The following is a 27,535-nucleotide window of genomic DNA, read 5'->3' on the forward strand; positions in this document are numbered from 1 at the left end:
AGTAGGTCTTTTATTTTATCACAAGGCATAAAAACAAATGCTGGTTTTGCTCAAGCCTAGCCCAGATTATGAGCTGCTATGAAAGGATGTGCTTCTCAGTAGTCCAGCCTCTTGCCAGGTAAACCTGCTCCCTCCACGATGCTGAGCATCTGTGTCTATAGAACTGCTGCTTCCCCTTAGACACCGACTTGGACAACATCACCAGCCCCACATCAGAGTTTCTCCAGGCCTTACTAGCTTTCGTTAGAGATTTTGGGTTGGTTGGATGTTAAGCTTTTCCACCTCCTGTGAGGGTATGCTGAGCTCTCATATCTCTGCGCTCTTGCTGCAAAGACGGAGGTTACACATTTAACTTTCATGCTGCAGAGCAAGCCGATGCCTCCTTGCCTGCCCTTACACCTCTAGAAGTTGGTGTGGATGCTGTCAACACCACTGGGTTAAGCAAAATCTCTGACAAAAGGGGTGTTGGTGCCATTCATAAAAAACCCCTAACAGCCAGATGGAGGTGGTTGCTCCATGTGGGTCTGTGATGGGATGTGAAGGGAGATCTCACACCTCTCGACAGAGCATTGCGAGCACCAGACAGCTTCTGTCAATCTCTGCTGCTAAAGCTGTTCCACTTTCCAGAAGGTGTTTCTGCATTTAGAAGGTTGGAGCGACTGAGAGACTCACTGCCTCAGGATTAGTGCTGTCAGTGGTGCCGCTGGCTGTTCCTCCCACTTTGTACACAGCAGAGATGCTTCCAAACCCAAAAACTGGGAATGACCCACCAGAGAAAGGGTGGGAGTTATCTAGGAACATCTCTATTTTTACAAAAATGAGCCCAAAGGAGCAGGGAGTTGGACTCAAATGATCCTTCCGGGTCCCTTACAACTTGAGATAGTCTGCAATTCTGTGATTTCCTTATAAAAAAGAAGTAATTTTTTTCTTTATATTTTATGTTTTACTTTCTCAGCCACCTGTTTTTTTTCTAAACCCACTTATTCACACAGCCCCAACTCCTGCTGGGTTTTTGAAGATAATAAACTCATAAGGACAGGCAGTGCAAAATTTGTACCAGATCAAAATGACATGCAGCAACACACTGGGAATATGTAAAGCAAAGAAGCAACCAGGTTTGGGGGTCAGCTGCTTTTTGATCCCCGGCAGTGAAGATTTTTCTTCACCAAAATAACATTTCTCATTTTCCAGTCAACTGTTGTGACAGTCTTTCCTTTGAACCTTCCTACTGGGAAATTTTTCCAGCTACAGCTTTTCTTTCACTGAAGAGAGCATCTTTTGCTATCTAGAAATAGTGTTTTTTACAACAGGGTAGCTGAAGTCATTTGAGAGTCACTTACTCTTTCAGTCTGCTACCACTGAGGAGCCGCACAACTTGACAAAATGTCTGAATATCAAGGTATGATTTATAGCTGTCCTCCCTAATTTCCTATCCTAAAAAATTCAAAAACTGCTTCCAAACTTTTCCACATGAGAAACTTCCCTTAATTCTACCATTCGTGTCCTAAGTACAGTGAGAAGCATTTTCTCTCTCTGATGATCTTTGTGTTATTGCAGTGAGGACAAAGAGATATTAGTCTCTGGAAACTTTTGCAGAGAAGCCTATTCCTGTTTGCTAGTGCTGTAAAATAGGAAATTAATTCTAAGCTGTTTTGCTTAAATGGCTGAGCTTTGTCTTTTTACCTGCAATTAAAAAAAATCAACATTTGTTGAAGAGAAGGAAGATAATTATATAGCAAAATTGTTGCTTTTCTCTTCTTTTAAAGACAACAAAAAAAAAAGCAAATAAATCCAGCAGAACAGATGTGAATCTGCAGACCTGCAGTATTTAAGAATAATTGCTGTTCCCAATATAAGATAGTACTTTTTTCCCTCTGTAATTTCAGCATAGGGGTTTTTTTGTGTATTTCCAGGAGGGCTGTGCTTTTTCATAAGCTTTTTCGTAGGCTAACCTGTTTCCTGAGCTCGATTATTCTTTTTTTTTTTGGAAGTGGCGTGCTTTTATTCCCTGTGTTGTTATCGCAGCAGGAAGAAGGGGAAATGTGTGATGATGGAAGAATTTTAACGTTTATGTATGCCACACATGAAGTTAGGGATCCCATGAGATTTGTTTGTGTTCTTGTATATGTGTGGATGAACATCTGTGGAATGACAGCTTAACAACTTCCTTCTGACATTATAAAGGGGCCGTAATGGTACTATGTTGGGGTTTTTTTAGTTGGCTTTTTTTGTGTTAACTCTTTCATTTCCTTGCTGATTTCAAGCTTTGTTCATTCTGTCCATCAATAGGAATGTTGCATTGCCGGGGAGTCGATTAGAGCTTGAATTTGAAATTAATAATGTCAGAATAATAAGCCTGGATTTTCAGGTAACTAGGGTCTAAACTTGGGCTCCTTCCCTATTATTCCCTGTACTAACTTTCCTGCTTGAAACTCTTTTCCCTTCCCCTTCTAATTTCCTCCTTCATTGTCTGAGCGCCATTCTGCAGGTAGTCTAATTGACAATTATACCTCAACAACCTGAAGATGCAGAGGTGAATACGCCTCACTGCTTTGTGTCTGACAGAGTAGACATGAATTTAAGAGAGCAGAGAGATACTGAAATTTTCCATGGAGTTGTTAGACTGTAATGCCTGGATATGCTGGGCTGGGAAGGGCGCTTGGGTTGCTATGTCTGGTCAATGCTGGTGGACCTCCATCCTTTAATAAACCATTCAAATCCAGCTTACCACCTGGCTTGCTTTGTCTCTTTATTATTGCATTGTAAGAATTGCGTTTGCGTTAGCTGTACGCAAATGAGTGTAAATGTATTATGAGTAAAGTTCAGCCTTGAAATGGGAAATAGGATTTGAAAGCAGCATTTTCGCAAGTTTTTGCATTAACTTTTGAATAGGAATAATAAAGGCCAAAAAGGAAAAATCAACCCCAAAACCCCAATAACAACAAAATGCCTCACAAGCTATTTTTGAGGGTCTGATCCAAATCCCAAAGCACAAACCTAATCAACTGCGTAATGATTAGAAAGTCTAATGTACTTTCCTGGTAATCTCTGCCTCAAACCCTTAATTTCTGTCTGAGCCATAGCAGATCTTGTAGGGCATTAAGTTGTGTGGTTTACAAATTCCAAGTGATCAAAAAATCTACACGATGCTTGGTTTTTGTTTTTTGGTTTGGTTTGGGATTTTTTTTGTGATTAATTACTACATGAAGCCAGACGGTGTTTAATGCACATTAACTATTTTTGTCTTGGCTTTCATTTTGGTTTCTTCTTCCTGTTGTATTCTTCCAATAAATTAAAGACCTGTCTTTAGAGACAGTGATCGACTCCCTTGTTAATCTCCTTCACGAGAAGATAGCTTGCATTTCTCATGTCTGTCATTTATAAGGCAAGTTTTCTGTGCATTTGCAGGTTTAGTGAATAGTTTTTGATATAATTTCTCTGTTTCAAAACAGAGACAGTAGTACTAATTCTAATTCTGGTAGCTAATTCTCTATGCTTTTCTTTGTATACTGAATGATTTTATTCAACCTCATGACTGCGACATTGCATGGAAATCTAATGCTCAGTTGGTAATTTATGATAACTCCTTCTTAGCAATGGTGTATTGATTTCCCTAACCCCTTCTGAGAGAAGAAAGGGTGGCTTGAGTATTAGAATTCTCCTACCACGATAACTCTGTTTAATATTGATTATAATAGCATATAAACTCTTGAGATCTGTTTGATGCAAAGTTGCTAGGAACTTTGAAAAACACATAGTAGATTCCAAGTAAATAATAGCACACTTGCAACTGGTACTTCTTACATTAGGCAATTCAACTCCTGCGTGTGAGAAATATGTTTATGTTAAAAATCCTGCCATATTTTTCTGCTTGGGGAACTGAGACTTGCTAACAAATTTTAATATGCAAAGCTGAAAATCTACATTTAAAAGCCCTTTTTATGCAAAGACACAAAAATTAGCAAGTTTCAATAAGTAAATGACTAACGTCAAGAAAAATGTGCACAAACTGTGTAAATTTTATAGGTAGCAATCTATGCCAGCACCATAGCTTGGCAGACATGGAGCTGCCATTGTGGAGCAGCACCCAACCATCATGCACAACTGTAGGGCAGGCACCGCAGAAGCATCACCTTTAATGAAAACTCTGCAAGGAATGAGGGTGGGCAGAAGGTTATCATCGTAAGTGAAATTTGGCCAGGATAGCTGGGGTGAGTGCTGCTGCTCCTGGGATAATTGCCATCAGCCTGACCGTAGTGTTCAGGATCTCTGCTCGACAGCTCATCTGAAAAGAGAGTCATAAAAACTGATTCAGCTGTAAGCACACAACAGCAGCCACCTGAGATAAATAACTTCCCTTTAATGGCATCTATTTTTCTTTGTAAATGGCTTTAATGTCTGCTGTGCTATATAAAGGCTTTCTGATATTCATTATTAAAGTTGTATGTAATGTATTTTAACCAAATCTAATTTGAGAAGTGAAATGCACTGGAATATGCTACCAAGGAGAGCTCCTAAGTCTCCAAATCCTGCCTTAGAGCCGTATTGTAAACCTGCCATGCTCCCTTGTGAAACTCTTTAGCTTAAAACTGCTGTTGGAAGGTTCTTCCCCTCTTCTGCTGTCTTGTGTTTAGAAGAGTCTTCTGATTTCTGACTCAGTTCTATTCTGTGCTGGTTTTGGCTGCAAGTTTTCTCCATAGTATCTACTATAGGCCTATGTTTTGGATTTGTGCTGGGACCAGTATTGATAGCATAGGGTTGTTTTAGTTACTGCTGAGCAGCGCTTACACAGAGTCAAGGCCTTTTCTGCTCCTCACCCCACCACACCAGTGAGCAGGCTTGGGGTGCACAAGGATCTGGGAGAGGACACAGCTGGGTTAGCTGACCCCAACTGACCCAAGGAATATCCCATAGTGTATAATAGCATGCTCAGCATATAAACCTTTGGGAAGAAGAAGGGAGGGGGGACGTTCAGAGTGATGGTTTTTGTCTTCCAAAGTAAGCATTATGTGTGATGGAGCCCTGCCTTCCTGGAGGTGGCTGAACACCTGCCTGCCGATGGGAAGTGGTGTTTTGCTTTACTTGCATGCACGGCTTTTGCTTTACCTATTAAACCGTCTTTATCTCAACCCATGAGTTTTTTCACTTTACCCTTCTAATTCTTCCCCCCATCCCACTGCAGGCAGGGGCAGTGAGGGAGCAGCTGTGTGAGGCTCAGTTGCCAGCTGGGGTTAAACCACAACATATTCAGAGTAGGTTTATACCATGATTTGTCAATGTTATTTTTCAGTGTCTCTTGAAGACCACAGTTGGCTCCTCAATTCTAGATCATTTTCCTAAGCCATGAAAGAAAATACTGTTGTATGTCTCATAGTCCTTACCAGATTTATGCCTGCAATAAATGTCTAAAATAGAGTCTGGAACACCAAGTACTTTCTTTGTAATGAAAAACTTGAAGTTTTTGTTGGATGGAAGCTATTACAATTTCCAGTAATAGTTTTGCTCTCCTAGCATGCTCGTTCTGACTCCTCTCATCTCTGAAGACCAGCACTCAGAAGTCGTGGGTAATTGTGCTGTTTAAGGCTGACTTTCTTGTTGTTAGAGTTCTGAATTTTCAGATGTGACTCTGGACAGGGGTTTTTCACACCGAGCTTTATCACACACCTTTACCCAAACATTTTATTCAAAAGCAAACCTTGGTTTTATTACAAGGAGTTTTCTTTGCTGGTCCTTGAGTAAAAGGTGCTTTAGCCAATCTTGTCTTGGTACACAGCCCAGGTTATAGTCCTACTAATATTGCCTGAAATTCACAGAGCTGAGCAGGATCCCTGCAGTGTACGTATTAATTTGACCCTGCAATTCCATTAACAGTAGGACAAGAGGAAGTGGCCTCAAGCTGCCCAGGGAAGGTTTAGACTGGATATTAGGAAAAATTTCTTCACAGAGAGGGTGATCAGGTATTGGAACAGGCTGCCCAGGGCAGTGGTGGAATCACCATGCCTGGAAGTGTTCAAAAACCGTGTAGATGAGGCTCTTAGTGACATGTTTTAGTGGTGGACTTGGCAGTCCTGGGGTGAAAGTAGGACTTGATGATCTTAAGGGTGTTTTCCAATCTAGCTGATTCTGTGATTAAAGTAAATCACACATTTGGCATTTAATCCTGAAAATATGTGCATCAGAGTACCAAGGATATAGAATCAATGAGCATCTTTCCTGAACCTAACAAATGTTAACATCCCACAATTAAGGTTGGAATCGGTCTTGAGATTTGGTGATGGGTGAAGTTTCACTTCCTTCCCCCTGTAATTTTGGATTTGCGTTCTTCAGTTTTAGTATTCAGTTGTGCTAGGAGGTTATTTAAGAATACTCCTGGTTTCAGCTGATTTCCTTAGCAAATAATTTTGTGTGCTTCACTCTGCTCTAGCAATTTCCATAGCCTCTCCGATAAAATACTAAAAAGGATCACAGCAGCTTTACCCCTCCCCGTAACATTTAGCCTGTCTATTTCATTATAGCAAAATATTGCATTTTACATGCCAAGCCTTAAAACCTTTTTTCTAAAAATGGTAACTGTATTTAATAACTAATTACTCTAATGATCCTACAGAAGTGCTCGAGACCTGTTTTAGTAGTGGTGTCAATTACAACCATCTGCACGATGAATAAAGGAACCGTGGCCCAGCTGTAGAGTTGAAACATGTTGGCATTTTCCTACGGGCAGCCATATGGTACTTAACGAAAGCGAATTGTTCACACTGCAAACAGCTCTGCTCCTGATGAATGATAACGTTTTGTTCTGGAAAATGGTTCCACAAACATGGGGAGTATTTTTAAATGCTGGAAGTGTGTTTGTAAGTGACAGGCTATAAATGGGAAGGTCTTTGGAAGGAGAGGGGGATGAGAAAGGAATTGTTTTGTTTGCCTAAGGGTGTTCTAGCACAGCCTTCCTGTCTCTTAATAGCAGTATCTTTTTTGTGCATACATAGCCCTGAATCTGTAAATTTTATTTATTTTGGTAAGGAAGAAGATAATTAGAAATGTAACTCTCATTTGCCATCAGCAAGCCCAAGCTTGAAGCTGGTGTGAGCTTTAAAATAGCGAAGCTGAAGCTGTGAAGAATTAATAACTCTCTGCCTTTCATATGTGCAGACATTTTCTTACACTTGGAAAAGGAGCTTCAGAGTTGTAATCACAGTAAGTATGTGAGCACACAGGTTGGAAACAGGTCCTGGTGTTAGTCAGGGAAAAAAGGGGCAGATAACAAATCAGCTGTAGAAAATGTTTTCCATTGTCTTTTATTAGAAACAGAAATAGTTGTGAGCTTTTTTTCCTCATACGTGACTGTCAGAGAATGGCTCAATGAACTCATTCTGAGATGGATAACTCTTTGCCCACCCCCAAATCATTAGCCCCAGATCTGAATTGAATCAACAATAGGCTGTTCCCATTTCATGGTTGATAGGCAACCGTTTGGGTAATGAGTTTGGTCTCAGTTCAGTTCCTAGTATCTGTCTTAAAGAAGTAACTGCTGCTAATAACCCTAATGACCTGAATTGATCATTTTATTAATCTCAGAAATTGATTTTTTTTTTTCCGTGTGGCTTACTGCTTCTGTACAGGAGATGTAATCAGAAATCTTGCATCATCTGAATTGCTGTTTGGTTGGTTGTTGTTTTGTCCTGCATAGATGTTCTGCATAGATGGAGTTTGATGATTGTTCTTCAGGTTTTGTGCACAGATCTCAGCGCAGCTTTCCTCACGGTGAGGCACTTTCTGCCTTTTGCCAAGAGAGGGCTGTTTTCATGTGCCAGCACTCCTGTATGTTTGTAGGCATTGGAACTGCTTAAAACCTCTTGATAGGTCTTGCAGTAGTTTTGCAGAAACAGCATAATAAAAAATCTCACCAGCCTGTGCCATCCAAGTTCTCATTACCTGAGCACAGAGCTATTTGCAAATTCACAGCAGCAGTAGGGCTGCAACTCCAAAGCCTTTTGGACTGGGAGCATCTGTCACTTGAGCTCAAAGCTAATCTTTCTTAGCTTTCCACAGCACAGGGTGGATAGTGCTGCTGAGAAGCCCCAGGTAATGAAATCATGGGCCCTACTGCTAAAGCCTTCTAACACAAAGTCTAAGAGTTAACGTAAGGACAAAAAAAAACCCTTCAGTACCGGTATCAGCCTCCTTGTAAGACTGTGATTTTATCTGTCTCCTCTTCACAAATTCTGATCTTGTGTTCCAGGTACAGCTGAAATGCAGGCAAGCAACCAAATCATGGTGGGGTGCAAACCCACCATGACACCTGTGAGACATGTAGGGTTGTGATCTGATAAGCATTAAGCAGCTAATGGCAGCACATTGTGCTCTGTATCCTTCTTGCTATTTGATCTGTTACAGCGGTGCTGTCTAATGCAATAAATCTTCCTCACTTTTAATTAATAGTTGTTCATCTGTACTGCAATAATTTCAAGTAATGTTTATGTTAAAAAGAAAGTAGGGGGAGTTTTGGGGGAAATATCTCCAGGCAGGAGCATAGTAAAAAGTCTTTTCATGCAACTGAGAAGCAAATACTATAATTTGAGATGAACGCATTTAGCATGTGTTTTAAAGAGGAAGGCATAGCCCTTCTGTAAGAAGCCTGCTTTCTAAATCAAACACATATAAGCTGTGTTTTTAAATAAGCCCTACAGTATTATTTAAGGCGTAATTCTGCACTGCGTTTTCTCAAGGTCAGTGCTAGTTTCAGAGATTCCTGTAGCTCCTGTGTTGCAGTTTACAGTGTGTCCACCTTCCTCCTCTGCCCTCTCACCTCTCCTGTGCAACTTTTTCGCACAACCATGTTATCCTTTAGATCAGAGAAATTGTTTTAACTTAAAAACACAGAAAACAAAAAGAAAGGTAGAGCCATAGTTTCTAAATGTAAAGATGTGTATTACCTTGAAGGAGAGGTTATGAAGCTTATAAATATTACTTGCCCAGTGCATAGCACACTAATTGTGTTACAGTTTTCCATGATGTTTGCTCCTGAAGGGAATGAGTGGAAAAACCACAAGTCATAGATGCTTGCAGTGTGTGCTGCTGGGCCTGCCAGTAGCCCACAGAGTTTGCTCAAAAGGCAGTCTGCAGAAAGCTGATTGAAGGGAAATATAGCAGTAATAAACTTCAGTTAATGTATTTAAGCAGAATGCGTTTGAGGACCCAGCTCAGGATGCCTAACTGAGTCTTAATATTTGGTGTATTTGTTGATGCTGTTGTTCGTTCTTCTGGGTTCCTGTAACTTAGAACCCATTGATGAAACCTGGGATTGTTGTTCTGTAGCCATGTGGTCATGGAGTGGAACTTGGAAATGTCACACCATAAATATTATAAGCATAAGAGCATTTGATACAAATAAATAAAGTTTCTGAATCTGGATGCTTGGGTCTCAATTCAGTTGGCTCAACATAGGCATACAGCACTATTTAAGATGCCTCAGGGTCTCCCGTTGTGCCTCCAGCTTGCCACGGCAGATGGGTATGGGTTTCCTGTAGGTCTGTTGTCATATTTGCCTTGCCGACACTGTGAAGTTATTTCTTATACCCTGAGGCGTCTGAGGTGGTGCTAAATGCTTGTGTTTAGGCAACTGAATCAGCCCTTCATGTTGGAGAGCAGTGCAGCCAATCTCAGCTGTTCATATATAATCAACAGAAAGGAAACTTTCTAATTTAAGGTCCACGTTGCTGGCAGCTTTCTTTTGGCCAGCGAAATGTTAATTTTGGATTATTTCCACTGGGAGGTACAGCAGAGCCATGCCCATCCATCAGCGACTATGTCCGTACAGTGAAAGGAACAATGCCAGGACGCAGCTTAAGCATTATCCTCAACCACCCAAATGTTTCGGTTCTGGGCATGCTTTTGACATCCTCAAAGACCAGCTGATGGTAAATGGCTAGATAGATGGGCAGTGTGGTGAACTGAAAACTGGAACATTTCCCACTAGTGTGCCCTGGGAGAAGGAGTAACTCCACGCACCCATACTGGATGGGGCCAACCATCTGGAAGGCAGCTCTGCAGAGAAGGCCCTGAGGGGAGGGTCCTGATGAACAACAAGCTGACCACATGTCAGTAAGTGTGTGCCTTTGTGGCAAAGGTGGCCAACTGCCTCCTGAACTCTGCCCAGCATAAGGAAGAGCATTATGCTGGCATTCCAGCATAATGCTGGAAGAGCATTCCTGGCAGGTCCTTCCCCTCTACTCAGCCCTGTTGAGACCCAGCTGAGTCCAGTTGTCAGCTCCCCAGGGCAAGGGACATGTGGACTTACTGGAGAGAGTCCAGGAAAAGCCAACAGAAATCGTTAAGGGGCCGGACCATCTCTTTTATGAGGAGAGACTGAAAGAGTTGTGACTGTTAAGCCTGGAGAAGAAAAGAGTCAGGAGGGACCTTATCAAGGTAGTTAAATATCTGATGGGGGGAGTATGGAGAACAGAGTCAAACTCCTCTGTGAGGCAAGAGACGATGGGCACAAGCTGAAATGCGAGACATTCTATTTAAACACAGAAGAAAACTTTTTTACTCTGAAGAGGATCAAATGCTGGAACAGGCTGTAGAGTCTCCATCCTTGGAGATACTCAAAACCTGACTGGACATAGTCCTTGGCAACCTGCTGTAAGTGACCAGGCTCTGAGCAGCAGGGCTGGGCTAAACTATCTCCAGAGATGCCTTCTAGCCTCAGCAGTTCTGTTTTGTTTGTGATTCTGTGACTTGTAAGGCTTAATCAAATAAAGGGTTTGAAGTTTAACAGCTACTGCATGTGTCAAAGGTTGTTCCAGTGATGTGGCAGCAATTCAAGCTTTTCTACGTCCAGATGTATGGAGTTCTGTTCCTGTAAAAGGTGCTGTGATTTTTGGTGTAATTCCCTCCCAGCGTCTGCTGAATACATCAGGAATTGCCATGATCCTCCTCTTCTTCACAAGTAGTGTAAGCTGTGCTTGGAGAAACTCCACTTTTCTCACTCCATAGCAATGCCTTCACATGTAATCCAGCAGAAGCTTCTTTTGTTTAGCAGGGGAGGCAAATAAATGTCTATGCTGGAGTGTTGAAAGAGCGTTGTTCAGTATTCTGGCCTGCAGATTTAGGTTTAATCATTGCAAGCTCTTTCCACTGATGCTTTAAAACCAAATTTTTGGAAAAATGGAAAAATTGAGCCAATGGAAGATATTTTGTTTGGACTTCAGCAGTTTTTCCACATCATGAAGAAATGCCTCCTCTGATTGAGGGAGATCTCTCCTCCTGTTTCCTTTAGGAAAATATTTACAGTTGTTGTTTTAGTTTGAAACCTCTTCCGTGTTATGGCACTTCAGCTACATTAAATATTAAAAAAAAATTAATGTCTGCAGAGCTGTGCCATTGCATAGAAGACAGAAACCGAAACCACTTATGAATAGAATTGGAGCAGACTAGTGTATGTTCCAAGCAAAGCGAAATGCAGAAATAAAGCATGTAATCAGCAGTTATCCTAGAATCATTCTTAGTTTTAATAATCTGTGTGTACACATCCCAAAGTATTTAAAGAGAAGAGCTTAATATTATATGTATTTAGTAAATCTGACTTTGTTTTGGATTCCAGAGTATAATGCTGAGACAGACAAACTTCCATTTGCTTCATGTGAGTTTTTTTCTTTTGAAGACAGGATCTCTACCATCTTTGCTTAGGTGAGAACTGTACAACACTTAGATGCTTTCAGCACTTAGCAGTGCGGTAAGTTATTTCTGATTTGCAATTATTCACCTTGAAGCAGGACACCAAATCAGCTGTAGGAAGCCTCAGAAGTGATGGGAGTTTGGTTCTGCTTTGGAGCATATTGCTGAGGGGTTATTTTCATACAGGAGAAAACCAAGTATGACAGAACCAAATTTAACACATCACAGATAGTTATTGTGGTTTGAAATGTCTTTTAGGTTTAAACCTTGTTTTTGCCTGGCAATCTGGAGGTAGGATGATGCTGGCCTAATGCCTGCTCAATGCTGTGGTGTACGTTGGCTGGCAGCTATTCTTCATTTGGAAATGGTTGTTTAAAGTGAAAAAAAAAAATGAAGACCTCAGTGTTGTTTGAATAAACTGTGGTGTAGGTGGGTTTGTTGGCAGGACAGAGGTGAATGCACATGTATGTTTTCACAATAGGATAAAAGTCAGCTTTTGTTGAAGAAGCCTGTTTGTAATCACCTTTGAGTTTTGGTTCTGGTAAGAGCTGCTGACACTGGGATTGACTTCTTACATATCTGTATACAGTATCACGCCAACTCTTCATCTTGTCCAAAGTTGAGCTTAGCCCTCTGAGCTCCATGCTGTCATACCCCAAGTCTTACCTTCCCATGTAAGACCAAGGAGTGCTGCAGTGGGAGGCAGTGCGGTCCACCAGTTACCTGGCTCCTCTCTGCTTTCGGCTTTTGAGGGAGATCCTAGCGCATTTTGGAAACTCTGTCAATGACCCTCTCCATCCACAGCAGATACAAATGGACTCCTGAGGCAGAATAGGACAGTTGTTTAATGGAAGGGAGCAGCATGCAGTTAAATTTAGGTGAGAGAGAGCGCTGTATTCAGTTAGCTGCTGATGGAATTGGAGTAGCCAAAACTTGCAACTGTCAGAATGGATGCTGAGTCCAGAGAAAAAGGTAATGATGTTGTGCAAAAGGGTCAGAGAAAGGTGTCACCCGCTCTTGTCTGACATTATTTTATTAGTAGTAAATGATTGAATAATTTACTATATTTTTATTTCATTTAATCCTGCAGAAAATCCCCCAAGGTGGGGTCATGGACTAAGATCTCCTTATGTTAGATGGTGTGTACACACAGAATAAAAGCAGCATTTGGACTCGCTCCAAAGTCTAATGCAGGAAAGATGAGCTGGACCATGGGAAAGGGTGGCATGTGAGGTGAAACACCACAGTCAGAGGGATAAGGAGTCAAAGCACACCCTGTCAAATGGTCACATTTTAGGTGTGTGGCACCATATATTTTGAAAGAAGGGACAGATTTGCTTTGTTCTGCCTTCTTACAAGCTGCTCTGTGAATCTTCACAGGGAGTGTTGGCTGCATATAAGTGGAGTTGGAGCATTGTGCTGAGATGGTGAGGGCTGACATTGCTGATCAAAGGTGAGAGTCGGCGTACCAGGAGAGCAGAAGGGATGACAGTCCAAAAAGGCATGGAGAAGAGAGAGGTCCATGAAAATAATCCCTGTAGCAACCATTTGAAGAGGTCACTTGGCTCCTTCCTTGTAGTACTTGACCTCGATAGGGTTCAAAATTTCCATTAAGACAGCCCAAGGGGCATGGCTGTGTCTGTGATGGGGAATGAGGCTTTGTGGGATATTGTGACTTTCTTAAATGAGCCAAACAGCATGCATTTTCATCCCAGGGAACATAAAAAAGCTATTTAAAAATTGATGTGCATACATTAGACCTGTTCCCCAGCCTTTCTCTCCTACCCTAGGTTTCACAGTACTACCTGAGAAATCAGTGTAAAATGACTTTGAAGAGAAGAAACTAAAAAACCACTTCCAGCAGATCAGAAATAGCAGTATCACTTTTACAACATTCGGACAAAATACTTGTAATTGACACAGCGCAGTGGTAGGTAGCATGAGGACTCATTTTTAATGCACTTAGAGAAGGAGCCATGAGATACACTGGTATGATACAGAGAGAGAAGTAGGTTTGTTATTGCCAAAGCTGCATCCAGGTTCTACAGGCCAAATCTAGCCCTCTTCTGCCGCAACTTCCTATAGCTTTCACTAGGAAGAAAACTACAGTGGTGAAACCTGCCAAGCTCACTCTGAAAAATTACTAGAATTTGTCTTCTGATTTCAAAGAAAATTAATCAAATTGGGTTTTATACTCCAGTTGTCCTGTGAAATCTGCAAGGAGGATACAGGGGCTATACGCTGTATTTTTGCTTCTTAATTTGCTTTACTGTTTAGCTTTCAATCTCATGTAAATGTCAACAGCAGCGGCCATCCAAAGCTCTGGGTGCCCCTGGTGTATGTTGTAATTATGGGAATGTCACAGATACAAAGTAAAACTGGATAATTTAAAAAATCCAGTGAAAGGCGTGTAAGAATGGTTCGAGGGAAGGTCGTATTTTTGTTTAAGGCGGATATGTTTTAGTGTCTTTCCATGGCAGAAGTGGATAGCTAACCCATATGAGAAACTCTAACTGGATGCCTATTGTAAATGCAAATTACTTTTTAAAAGGTTTTTTTTTCATTTTTAATTAGTTATAAAACTAAAAGCTGATATGGAAGTATTGTCACAAAAGTAATTAAACTGGACTTCAAAAAAATGAGTTTAATTATTGTTGTACAAGTTTGTGTACAGAAGGCCTGAATTTCAGAGTAAATATAACCTATATTGAGGTAGCAAAAATCCAGTTTCCAAACAAACAAAACACCAGTTCTGTTTTGAAATTTGGATGTCCAAATAAATTTTTAAGGCAGTAATCAGAGTGGGGGGTTGCTTATTTTCAAATTATTTCCTTTTTCTATGCTAGTTCTAACACATGAACTAAAAAACCCGTCTCAAAGATTTGCATTTTCACTCCCTCTGGTAAATTGTTAGAAGAGCATAGAAACACTTTTGGACCTCCTTGTCATTTTTCTTAGATGATCACAAGAAAAAGGGAGAAAAAGAAGGCAAGAAATTACTAAAATAAAAAAAAAATTACTCTAATGTATTGCATATCTTGTTTTGATGAAGTCCCAACACTTGCTTAGTGAACAGGTAGCCCAGAGAGGTGGTAGATGCGCCACCCATGGAGACATTCAAGACCAGGCTGGATACGGTTCTGCGCAACCTGACCTAGTTGTAGATGTCTGTGCTTATTGCGGGGGGTTGGGCTAGATGACCTTTGAAGATCCCTTCCAACCCAAACTATTCTATGATTCTGTGAAATTAAAGCAGCCAATATAAAATGCCTGCTTACACTGCACTTGTTCTAGTCTCCCTTTTTTCCAGACCCCACAGCCTCTGGTTTAGGAAGGTTTCTGCCTGTAGGTGATAACGTTACGGAAAACTTCATAACACAAGAACACAGTTGGTTCAATAAGTTTTTTCTCCCTGGAGATCTTGAGCAGCCTCTGCTTACCACGAACCTCTGGAAATATCTGAAGCTACTTGTTTTTACTGGCTGTGTCTGATTTATGGCAAATTTACCCATAGCCATCCCAACATGCTGATGAAAGATTGAGCAGGCGACTCAAGCTAAAACTCTGGTTTAAAACGCACAATTTCTTTTAGCAACCTGTGTTTTGGGGTTTTGGGTTTGGTTGGTTGGTTTTGTTCTTAGAAGTATCTGAAACACCCATTAGCTGGACTGACTGCTGGGAGCAGCCCAGGCGGGAGGGTGCTTCAGCTCCAGCTCCTCACAGGCCAAGCTGCTGGGAAAGTCCTCAATGAGTGTTTTAGAAAGTTCTTTCTCTTTTACCACCTCAGAAATCTCTAAACAGAGCTGTAATTCTCCTGCACAGCCTGAATTAAAGCTCTCCCTCTTCTCTGTGAAGTCTCTCTTGTTGTGAGATTCTACCATATAAATATTGACCCCCTCAAATAGCAGATAAGATGGTGTGAAAGTAAGAGTAATTCCTCAGACAGTGACATAACACACTGTGTGAAGTCCAAAGAATATGGAGAACAACTGAATTATTTGTACGAAAGGCAAGTTTCTATTTAACCTGAAGGAAGCTGTCACTGTCACCCTCGCTGCTAGCAGGATGTAGGGGGAGAAGTTGTTGTAGTTCTTCTTAGTCCTTAATGCTTACTTGACCTCCAGCAGTGGGTGGGCAGCAAAGAAAAGCATTAGCTTTATAGCATGAAAAGAAAGCTTAGAAAGAGAATTGCAGATCCTGGCTTTTAATGTGTCTTTTTAATTTTATTGCTGGAGAAATCAAAAGTTTCTGTAAAAGATAAGAATTGAAGCCTTTGTTGAAACAGCAAGGCTCTGCAAGTTTTAAATACCTGTTTGAGCCTGGCCCAGCAATGCAACTCCTGTCTGATGTTTCTCATGGGAGAAAAAAAAAAACAAACAACCCACCACGTATATTTATAAATCCTTAGTGCTATTTTAACACTTTTATTCTTGGTACTTGAGTATATGCTGCTTAAAATGGACATGTGCGCAGCCACATTATCCGCTGCCTGAATGACAAATGGTTTATCAAGCACTGACAGAGCACCCGGCTTCATGCTGAACGGAGGAAGGCAGTGCAAGGACTCTGGCTTCAGAGAGATTAACTTCCAGATAGGCGAATAATAATAAACAACAGCCCATAAGCAAAGGACCAGAAAAGAGGAATTGAGACCATAAAGCAGAATCACAATGATCCAAAGGGACAAAGGGAAGGGGATTTGTGTATCTGAGCTTGAAATATGATAAATGAGTGGCAGATTAACGTTGCTAGGCTCCATGATCGCGGAGACGTTTGAAAGGGGGAAACGTGGGGAAGGGCAGTGCAGGAGAGCAGCAAAGATGACAGCAGCTGGCAAGAAGGGGAGGAAGTGGAGTCTTAGGTGGGGGTGAAGGGTGCAGGACCCCAAAGGTGAGACTGGGGAGCTACAACCTTGGGGAGGGTTTTGCTGGAGAGGGTGGCATGATCCGAGCTGCAGGGTATATGGTATGTATGTCAGTGGGGTCTGTGAGGCTGGAGGAAAGGTGGTAAGAACATATAGTTCAATAGTTTAGGCGCTGTAGTGCACGGTGCCTAAACTATTAAAACCTCAGGATTTCGAAAAAGTGCGTGTAGAAGATGTCCAGGAGTTTATGCTTTCAGACTCCTCGGGTATTGCCATTCACATTGCTATCAATATGTCTTGATCTGATTTTTCTCCCTAATGATGGCAGGTGCTTTTGAAAGATTTGAAGTAAGTCTTAAGACATACAGTAGGGTTTGATTTATGCCTGAGCAATGCTGGACTTGAAATCGGAAAGTTAGGCGATGAAAAGTTACCAGTCCCCTGCTTCTGCTTAGGCACCTGTACTGCTTGAGGTGACTTGTAGTTAGAGAGTAGCAGGAGCTGAGCAACAGTGGTAGTTTCCAAGGGGTTGGGTGGTTGTCGTATCTAATCTGTACTCCATGCTCTGAATCCCTCACCCTGTGGCATGGGAGAAAGTCAGTTTACGGAGAACCACCAAGAAATGGAAGGTTTTGATAATAATGTGACGCATTGCCTGTTAACCAGCATATATGGGTTTACCCTATTCCAGCTAAGATTTTGATGGTGGTCTGTTGTGCTAAGGCATTAATGAGAAATTGTTAATGGAAATAAAGTTGGTACCATCTGAGCATCATCAAAGGACTGGAGAAGCAGTGTAGCCAAGAAGCTTGACCACAGGCCTGCATCAGCATCTCAGACCTTTCCTGTCACTGTTCATGACACTGTTTGTGACTTTCAGATCACTCCCTGCCTCAATTTCTCCATCTAGCCTAGATTATAGTTTCCTCTACTTTTATGTCATACTCCATGCTCTAGAACTGAAAGTTTTGCATCTTTACAAAGTAAGAGGAATGAAATGCTGATGGTATTTATTTTCAAAGAATTTGATAAAGAACTGCAATTCAGATACTTTGGAGTGAAAGTGCCCTGTGTTTTGCACCTCTTCTGTGAGATAGCATCGCTCTCGGAGAAATGTTTGTATAATAAAATACTGTAAAATGACACTATTGCCAAATGAGATTGTGATGAATAGAGCATTTGTAGTATTAAATCCATGGGTACTTTACATTGTTATGACAATAATAGTTTGCATTGTTGTAATAAGTTACACTTCTTCTTCTTTTAAAAAATAGATTTAGTTAGACCTTAATGCATCTTGGAAAACATACTCTCCACTGAAATCAGATGTGCATCTCTTGGAATAAAATTGCTTTAAACATACATAAAGGTACATTGTATAGCATATCATAGACATAGAAATAAATGATGTTTATCAATGTGCCTTATGTAAAAAGATTGCAAATACATGGTCCTTTTTGTAGTTCAGGTGTGACATAATCATTGCCATATCTCTTCTGCTTTTAGTAAACAAAATTACATTGCAGCTGACACTTAAAACTCTTATTAGAAACACTCAGGGACAAAGCCCTGCATTGAGGGCTGGGGGATTAAACATAGCATTTTTGAGATTTTATTCTCCTTTCCCTAATTATAGATAAGGACAGCCATGCTTACAGCTCGGCTTCAGACACCCTTGAAGGATTTTATGATCCTGCAGCTGCCAGTGCATTTAGTTGAAAACCTTCCATTTTCATAATGGGAGCTGGGATGAGACTGCATTCCTAAACCAGTAGGAAAAAAGTGGTTTGGCTTAACAGGTGCCATCGATGTTAAAAGGATGATTTTTGAAGATTATTAGCTGGTATGACTAAGATTTATGATGCAATCTGGTTTTTTTCGTCTTCTTTAGTACAGATAAGGGGGGTTATTATTGTTAGTAGAAATGCCTATTAAAATAAACCCCATGAAGCAGTTTCAAGGATTTGATAAAAATGAATATAAAGTTGAAGCTCCCTGCTTATCTTTAGCTCCAGTGATTTTCATGGGGTTATAACTATTCTGGCATGGGATAAGGGAGCAGGACTGTGATTTTTATCCTCACTCTATAGTAGAAGGGAAAAACAGGTTTTATATTCCATTCATTAGCACATTACTGCTCAGGTTTGCATCTGCATGGGAGAGTTAACAGAGGTTGCATGTAAGTGGGAGTGAATTGGGAATTTGCATGGATGGCTCATTTTCAGGTTGCAGTCACTGATGCCTTAATACCACGTTCTACAAGTAGCTTTAGGGAATCTTTCCTACCAGCGATATGCTCAGAAGAGCTGGAGAAGCCTAAGGGTGAGGGAAGTGTCAAAGAACTCCCCCAATGATGCTTTTTTGCAGTCAAATATTTGGATCTCAGGCTTCCAGTCCTGCCTGCTGAGTCACCTCCTCCGTCTCCTACTTTTTGCTCTGTTCTTGCATCTTAGAGACTGCCATGACTTGATCTGTTGATCTGGAAATTATCAGGAGCATCAGCTAGAACTTCTGACAATGTAGTGTGGATTTATGTCTGTCTTGGCAAGTGTATAGGTGTCCATCCCAGGCAGAAGGGAAGTGAATGATGCTGAATTTCCAGAACAGTAAGATAGGGTATTGATTTTTTTCTCAATTTCCATCCTTTTATTTTTTTTGTGGGGTTTCTTATTCTAGGTTTTAAAGGCAAGCAAGTAGCTTTTCATGTTTCTTTTGCACATAAAATTTGTTTTCGAGGATGTTCATTCCCATGTTGCTGAATTATTTTCACTCACAACCTTGTATTCTGAAACTATTTTCTATGCAGCACAAAGTGTGACCAGATTATGACTTAAGTTTTAACTAAAAGCTAAAAATTTTAAGTTTCTTTTTTTGATTAAAAAAAAAAGTCACCAGTGACTCAGAAAACATTTTTTAAATTATCATTGCTGAATATTCAAGGAATGGTTTATAATTTGTATGTTTAAAAAGTCTTTCTCTTCATGTAATACCCAAGTTAAGAATCATAGAATCATAGAATAGTTAGGGTTGGAAAGGACCTCAAGATCATCTAGTTCCAACCCCCCTGCCATGGGCAGGGACACCTCACACTGAACCATCCCACCCAAGGCTTCATCCAACCTGGCCTTGAACACCGCCAGGGATGGAGCACTCACAACCTCCCTGGGCAACCGATTCCAGTGTCTCACCACCCTAACAGGAAAGAATTTCCTCCTTATATCCAATCTAAACTTCCCCTGTTTAAGTTTTAACCCGTTACCCCTTGTCCTGTCACTACAGTCCCTGACGAAGAGTCCCTCCCCAGCATCCCTACAGGACCCCTTCAGATATTGGAAGGTTGCTATTAGGTCTCCACGCAGCCTTCTCTTCTCCAGCCTGAACAGCCCCAACTTCCTCAGCCTGTCTTCATACGGGAGGTGCTCCAGTCCCCTGATCATCCTCATGGCCCTCCTCTGGACTTGTTCCAGCAGTTCCATGTCCCTTTTATGTTGAGGACACCAGAACTGCACACAATACTGCAGGTGAGGTCTCACAAGAGCAGAGTAGAGGGGCAGGATCACCTCCTTTGACCTGCTGGTCACACTCCGTTTGATGCAGCCCAGGATACGGTTGGCTTTCTGGGCTGCGAACGCACACTGCCGGCTCATGCTCATTTTCTCATCGACCAGCACCCCCAAGTCCTTCTCTGCAGGGCTGCTCTGAATCTCTTCTCTGCCCAATCTGTAGCTGTGCCTGGGATTGCTCTGACCCAGGTGTAGGACCTTGCACTTGTCATGGTTGAACTTCATAAGGTTGGCATCAGCCCACCTCACAAGCATGTCAAGGTCCCTCTGGATGGCATCCCTTCCCTCCAGCGTATCAACTGAACCACACAGCTTGGTGTCATCGGCAAACTTGCTGAGAGCGCACTCAATCCCACTGTCCATGTCAGCCATGAAGATGTTAAACAAGACCGTTCCCAACACCGATCCCTGAGGGACACCACTCCTTACCAGTCTCCAGCCGGACATCGAGCCATTGACCACAACTATCTTTTAAATGTGTGTGTCTTTGAGGATTTGGGGGATATTTGTGGGGTGTTGGAATTTTTTATATATATACATCGTTTGTGCAGTCCAGATTTTAAATGCTGTTGGCTTAGACAATTAAATTAGCTTGGTATCTTATTTTCTTTGCTGAGTAAGATGTGTTTGCAGGTTGTACAGCTGAGTGTGATCTTGTGTCCCCAGCAATGCTGGGGAATGCTGCATTTGTAAAAGTACTATTTTGGCTTTTGACTTTCAGTCCAGAAACTTAACCTGGAGTCTGCTGACGTTGGTTTGACCAATGCTGCTTTTACTTGGCAATGCATTTTTTATCTAATAGGGGATTTTCTTTGGGGAAGGGAGGAGGGGGTGTTTCTGGCTGTTCAGCATACTGCTGTTTAAGATTTGTGAAAAGCAAATGAGTTGTTGTGTTCGCAAGGAACAAAAGATTTTGCATTGGGAGAAGAGGGTGATGCTCATTCCTGAGCATTCAAATGCTGGCTGGGAAAGAAGAGATCTTTTAGTAACCCTGTTACTAAAAGGGTTTGAGTTCTCTATCAGTCTCGTGGTAGGGTACACTGGTCACTCCATCAGTCTTATGGTAGGGTACACTGGTCTCGCCATCAGCAGGTTCTCAGATGCAGGGATTCCTGTCTTGGCAGAGCTTTGGGATCTTCATAAAACCAAAGCATCAAGACCTGGCTCTGCCTGCTTTCTCAAAAGCCTTTTTATGCCTTAGCCAGTTAATGTCTTGGGTTAAGCTTTTAGTTATCTGGTTGAAAGCTTAAATGCTTTTTCCAGTGATTTCCTGGAAGCTGCATGGAGTTTTGCATTATCCCCGTAGTTTGTGTAGGGAGGTGTGTGTGTGCCGCCCCTTGAGCAGGCCACTTTTAAGAAGCTGAATGCTGAGACTTTTGTTCTCACTTTATTAAAAATGACTAGAAAGAAGTTCAGAACTTTTGTATCAGATACGTGTTGCATCTATTATGGTGTCAGACAACGATGAAAAAAGTCACTGGCTAATGAGTCTTAATTGTAACAAAACATCAAATCATTGTCACTTCTGCTGCAGTAAATGGCATTCATTATATTAATCCACTCCATTACAGAAGTATTTTGCAGAGAATACCATGACCCTACTGCTTCTGTAACAGTAATAAGCTGAACATATCACTGTGGCACTATTAGGTATATTAGAAAGCAGTTTGAAGCATGGCTGAATGACCTGAAGCAACATCAGCAGGTCTCAGGTAGCATGTTTGAAAAAATAAGCTACCTTAATTAGAGATGGGAGTAAAGGAGACCCTAGATGTGAACATTCCTGTAGCCTAGCAATGCAGGAAATAAAAAGCTGGATCAAGAACCTCTGGCTCCATTTGTTGAGCAGCACAAGCTAAAACAAAGCTTAGACCTTGAACTGGGAATGGAGAATTTTGAAATCTGGATATTGCTCTTTTTTCTTCACTCTTACGATCCCTTTTTAACTTCAGATCTAAACCCACCATGCTGCCTCTCCCCTTTCCACCCCGGAATTGGAAAACAGAGAGCTGCATCACGCCCCAATGCTCTTTTTACTGTGCTGCCATCAAAAATTTCTGGCAGGAGTTGCTTTGACTTTTAACAGTGTTCTATTTCATACCATATGTGTACATACACCAAAGGATGATATACCGTGTTTGTAACTAGGGAATGGCCTGCTTTATTAAACATCCCCCTTGCCAACAGTAAAAGTGAACAGCCACAGTAAACACAGATGCAGGGAGGGAAGAATAGTCCGAGCTGTGCCACAGCGCATTGTACCTAAGGCAGAAAACGTCAACCTCTAATTGGCTCTGAATGCAGCCCACCTACTTAGCAAAATTGGCTGCCAAAAGCAAATTGCCCCAGTGCTCCATGCTCCGCGCTGTCTTCCCATTGAATTCAGCCGAATGGGAGGCTTTTGCTTTCATTCTCCAAACTCTCCATGAGTTGGCAAAAAGCTGTCTCGGGGAGAGCCTCTCTATCTAGAATAAAATCCTCCTGAGGGTGCGTTCCCTCCTTTGCCTCCTCCAAAGGGTGCTGCCACTCCAGTTCTTGAAATTTGAAGACAACTGCAGGGGGGAAGGGGAGTGTGTTTGTTTTGTGAAGAGGGGATTTATTTATTTATTTTCTGGGAAAACACATTTTGGCCTAGGAAGAATAAGCAAAATGACAATCTGTCTTGGAGCTCTTAAGCTTCTAAGCACAACATTCAGTGCTTATATGTTGTCACATTGCCAGCAGCGGGTATGCAGAGGCAATGGCAGAAAAGAAGAAATTAATGTACGTAATCCTTAAAATTACTGTATTGAGAGCCAGTACTTTGTTTTTACTTATAAAGTGGTAATCACCAGGTTTGGCCCAACGTTTGCACCCAGGCACTGGGATGTGGCAGGGATGCTCCTGGAACAAGCCGCACTGCAGGGTTTAACTCCATGAATTCCATCGCAAATAACAGTGGTTGGTCGATTGGCAGGTTTTCCTGCCACTGAAATTTTCCCTTCTAAGCTAATAAAATTAATTGTCCAAAGCTAAAGTCTCCTGTGAGGGGTTAGCAGTAGAGAGCTGAAATGGGAGAGAAGGGGGTTGTTGGTTCTCCTAAAGGTTTCTGCTAAATAACTTATTTAGGAGGGAACCTTTTTTCCCCCTGCTTTTTGGATGAAAGTATGCTTAGAAGCTTAATAAATTATAAGCTTGTCACTTCCATTTCATCAGCGCTAAATTCCCACCTGCTTCTTCTCCTCTAAATCTGAGAAGAGGATAGGAGTCCTTTGTTCTTTTTAACGGTGTTGGCTTGCCAAAACTCTTGGTACATCAGGTCACTCTTGCTCACCTAGTGATTTCATGTAGGGGTTTTAAGACAGAAAAAGGAAGGTCTAAGAGATAAGAGTAGCCAAGTAAAGAAAACAGAGTTTTGCAAACCACCTGTATGGGTCAGTCTTGGTTCAGGGTAGGGGAAGGTCTTGAATAAATTCTTACTTAGACATGAAATAAAGAGGGAAAGGGACCTGAACAGGAGGACATGGTAGGAGGGGAGATGGTGAGTAGAAATAAGAGACAGAATGGAGACGTAGTAAGGATAGAGGAAAAATGTTCGTTGAAAGAATGATCAACACTGGGGGAGAAAACTGGGAGAAGCTGTCAGGGGTCTTCCTCCATGCTGCAGAGTCCCATCTTTAAGCTAGTAAGGTAGGTAGTTTGTTATTGCCCCTTCTCCCTCTCCACCCTCCTCCAGGCTTACTCAGGACCTCCTTCACTGAGCTTTCCTCAAGCCTTTTCCATCATCCCAAGACCCCACTGATGCCAGGGCAAGGAACCCTGAGCTGCCCCCAAGTCATGATATCAGAAGCATGAAGGGGTGGGCACCATATCTTTTAAATGGCTTATATGGCAAGCGGATAAGGTAGTGAAGTTTTCTTGTCTGCTTCAGAGAGCCCATGGTTCCAGAGTAAAAAGCAGGCAGTCCTAAAAAGGGCTTGAATTCAGTGTTATTGGATATTTCCATAGTTGTGACAACTGTTTCATTTCTCATTTAAAAAAAACACAGACTTGTGGTTTGGCTCCCCCTCCCCAAGGAATTTAATCTTGGCCATTTTACGAAGTGTATTAAAATCCACAGGGAAATTGTTGTTTCTTTTTCCTTCTGTATGCATGTTACTGACACAACATGACTTGTATAGACTTCACTGTAACCTGTACTTTAGCTGGTCAATGTAATTTATAACAGAAAAGCTACGTATTATAATGACATAGCTTTCATAATATGTGTGTGTTGCCTCCACTCTGCTGCTTTATGGCAGTACTACAAAATATTTTACCAGTGTCTTGGTAAATCCTATAATCTAAAAAATGAAATGGCAAAAAAAAAAACGTCGCCATCTGACCAGGAAGGCACAAGTGTGTACTTCGAGCAGTAGCTGAACATGTGAATACCTGAGGAAGATAATGGCATGCTTACTAAATTGCAGTGGCTTCAGTCCCAAAGAGTGGTGGCAGCAGAAACCCCTGTGTCTTCCCTCATGGGCTTTGGCTGAGCTGTGGTGTTTGGCTAAGCCTGCCCAAAAGCCATGTTAGCGGAGTGGTAGGGGCATGGTGCTAATTTGGCATGTCCTTGGTTGGTCTTCTTATCTCTCTCCAGTGAGCTCCAGAGCTCTGTTGAGCTGAGCCCAAAGTCACGCAGGACATCTCAAGAGATCAAATTATGCCTGTTCCTTGTCTTCAGTCCAGAGCTGGAGTTAAAGACCAGACAGTACCACCTAAAAGAGAGCTCTAGCCCAAATGCTGTGCTGAACGTAGCCATGACAGTGGTTGAGTGTATTAGCATCCAGCTGCTGGCATGGAAACCTATGAGCCTAGAAGATTCCTTTAATGCCACATGCTTGAATTATACAGGGAGCCAAAGTTGGAAACCAGATCCCTTGGCAGAACGAGTCACACTGTATTACCTCCCTTCAGTGCTCAGCTGAGAGTATCCATGTGTTTTGGAGGGACCTGTGACATGACACCATGGGATTTGGGCAGTGGTTGCCTCATTTGGGAATTTCCAGTGTTCCTGCAGTGATAAATGCCCAAATGATGTTCCCTTTGACTTATACAACAGCAGGATGTTGGACACCTAAATAGCTTTATTAGCAGTAACCTGATTTCCTGCAGACTCTGAGGTGTATAAGCCTCGAGGGGTTTTGAACTTGTTTAAATTGGAAACAGCGTCAAAGCTCTTCTCTCTCTATCTGAGGCCGCCTTCTAGCTTTGATCCATATTCTCTCCATCCTCAGTTCATCAGCTGGTAACCTGCATGGGTGTGTGCATTTACCAAGATAAATTTTAAGCAGACCCACGTATAACAACAGGAGCACGTCTCATGTGAGTGGTACTGCAGGCTCCCATGTCATAGCAAGGGATGCTCTTGTGTTGACTGTCAGTGGATACAGCACTCACTGTCATGGTGTCCAGGGCAGGACTGGGCTTTCCATTCAGCCAACAGATGACGTTTCCAAAAAGAAACTTCTACAAAATGGGGAGTCTCTCGGAGATAATTACATGGTTGTATAAATAATGAGTGAGATATTATATGCTAGCTCTATAGTCACATCCATGGAGAGAAGAGAGAGCTTTCTTTGGGAGCAGGAGAGTTCTCTCAGCTCAATTAAATGGATGCATAGTACCAGCCTGACACTGAGCATTTGTTCCCACAGGAGCCTGTTAAAGGGAAAAACAGTTAATGTTGTATACAGCCTGTGTTTGGACCTCCTGCTTGGATTATGAGAAATGTTAAGGTTAAGAAAACCCCCACTCATTATCTGAGTTTGGAAACCTGACTGGCTCCTGAACACTCTCGGCAGCAGGGCTCACCTTTTCCAGTGGCCGATTAGCTTCTTGTTATCTTGTTGCAAATGCCTGGCTTCACTGTTCCTGTACTTTATTTTAAATGGCTTTTGCTTTGTGCAATTGAATATACTGTAATCTTCTTATCAAATACTAAAGCTCTTTAGTGATGCCATTTTGAAACATACTTCAGTTTTTAAATTGCAAATTCTTCTCTGGCTGGAAGGTCTCTGTTCTTGGTTTAGGTAGTGATTGAGAATATTTGTGTATATGTATGTTTGTGTGTCTGTTATAAATCCTTGGAAACATACTGTCCCCTTTTCTGATAATGTACATCTGTGGGTTTCCCTCTAAAGCATTGGAAAGGGAGGATAACAGATTACAAAGCTGGTAGCTGCCCTCCTGCATCATTCCGGGATGCTTTTACAGTGGGTTTTTTTGGGCTTGCATTTAGAACCTCCAGAGAGACAGATAAATTCTCCCTGAACAAGGTTTTCATTATTAGCTTTTATTATTTAAGTGGAAGAACAGGGCTGGTCTAGTTTTAAGTACATAACTGAAAATCTGAGCTCATATATTCTAGTCTCAGTCAGAAACTTGTGATGTGACTTGAAACAAAATCACTTAACCTGTGAGTCTGTTTCCCTACCTGTAAAGTGGGGTTGAGAGTAAGAGGGATGCCATGAGCATTAAATATTTAATGTTTATAAAGTGCTTTGAAGACAGAGAGTGCCACATAAATGCTTATTATTGTATTACAATGCAAGGAACCGGATAACCTTGTGTAGGAAGGAGAATTTTGCTAGAAACTGTAACTTTGAGAGTGAAGACTAAAGCGGGAGAAGAAAGGGCATCTTGTAAAATTGCGTATTAAGAATTTTGAATGAAATGCACTGGAGAGTCTGTCTCTAAAGAATTAGCAGAGGCAGTCTTTGGGGCCACTAAAAATAACCTTTAGAAAATCATAGGATTCAGTAAATAGACAAAGTTGGATTTTCTGCTAATAAAGAAAAAAAAATTCTGAACAAATTCCTCTGTTTAGCTTGGCCACAGTAATCAAGCACGTAATGGGGCCATTATGTGAATGCTGGGAAGTAAGACATCTAGTTATAGACAGGCATTATTTTGAAGTGTATGTCTAATCCATCCTCAGTGTATGTGATTATTTACCTAGAAGATCAAGGAAATAGAATGGATATGTACCTTATTCAGGAGAGCAATTGGTAGAGCACTCCATCTGTGAAGATCATTCAAGCAGCTCATACACTTACGTCAGCTTAGAAATTATTTACAAGTGGATAGGCAAAAATATACATACAATGTATGGAGCAAAAATTTGTAAGAAACTGGGAATAAAGCACATGTCTTCAAAGCATGTAATAAGGGAAAACCTCAGCCTTTGTAATAATGCGGGAGGTCTTCCCCATGGTGTCCTTCATAAATACAATGAAATATTGCAGTACAGAAATATTCAGGCTTTTCTGTCCCTCCTCCCTACTACTACAGCAAATGAGTGCATGAACTGCCTTTAGAGATTCTGGAAGAGAAAAAGGCATTAGTTCTTTTTTGCTGCAGGACTTTGCTCACTGTGGTGGGCTGGACATGGCCAGCATCCAACCCCGTGCCC

General features: G+C 41.6%; 1 protein-coding gene across 7 annotated transcripts in view; it reads left to right on the plus strand.

Annotated features, from left to right (window-relative positions):
• Positions 1-27,535, plus strand: part of KLHL29 (kelch like family member 29) — a 411,401-nt gene that overhangs the window by 113,955 nt on the left and 269,911 nt on the right. The window lies entirely within an intron of this gene.

The sequence above is a fragment of the Lathamus discolor genome, chromosome 5 (assembly GCF_037157495.1).
Source record: "Lathamus discolor isolate bLatDis1 chromosome 5, bLatDis1.hap1, whole genome shotgun sequence".
Classification (NCBI taxonomy): domain Eukaryota; kingdom Metazoa; phylum Chordata; class Aves; order Psittaciformes; family Psittacidae; genus Lathamus; species Lathamus discolor.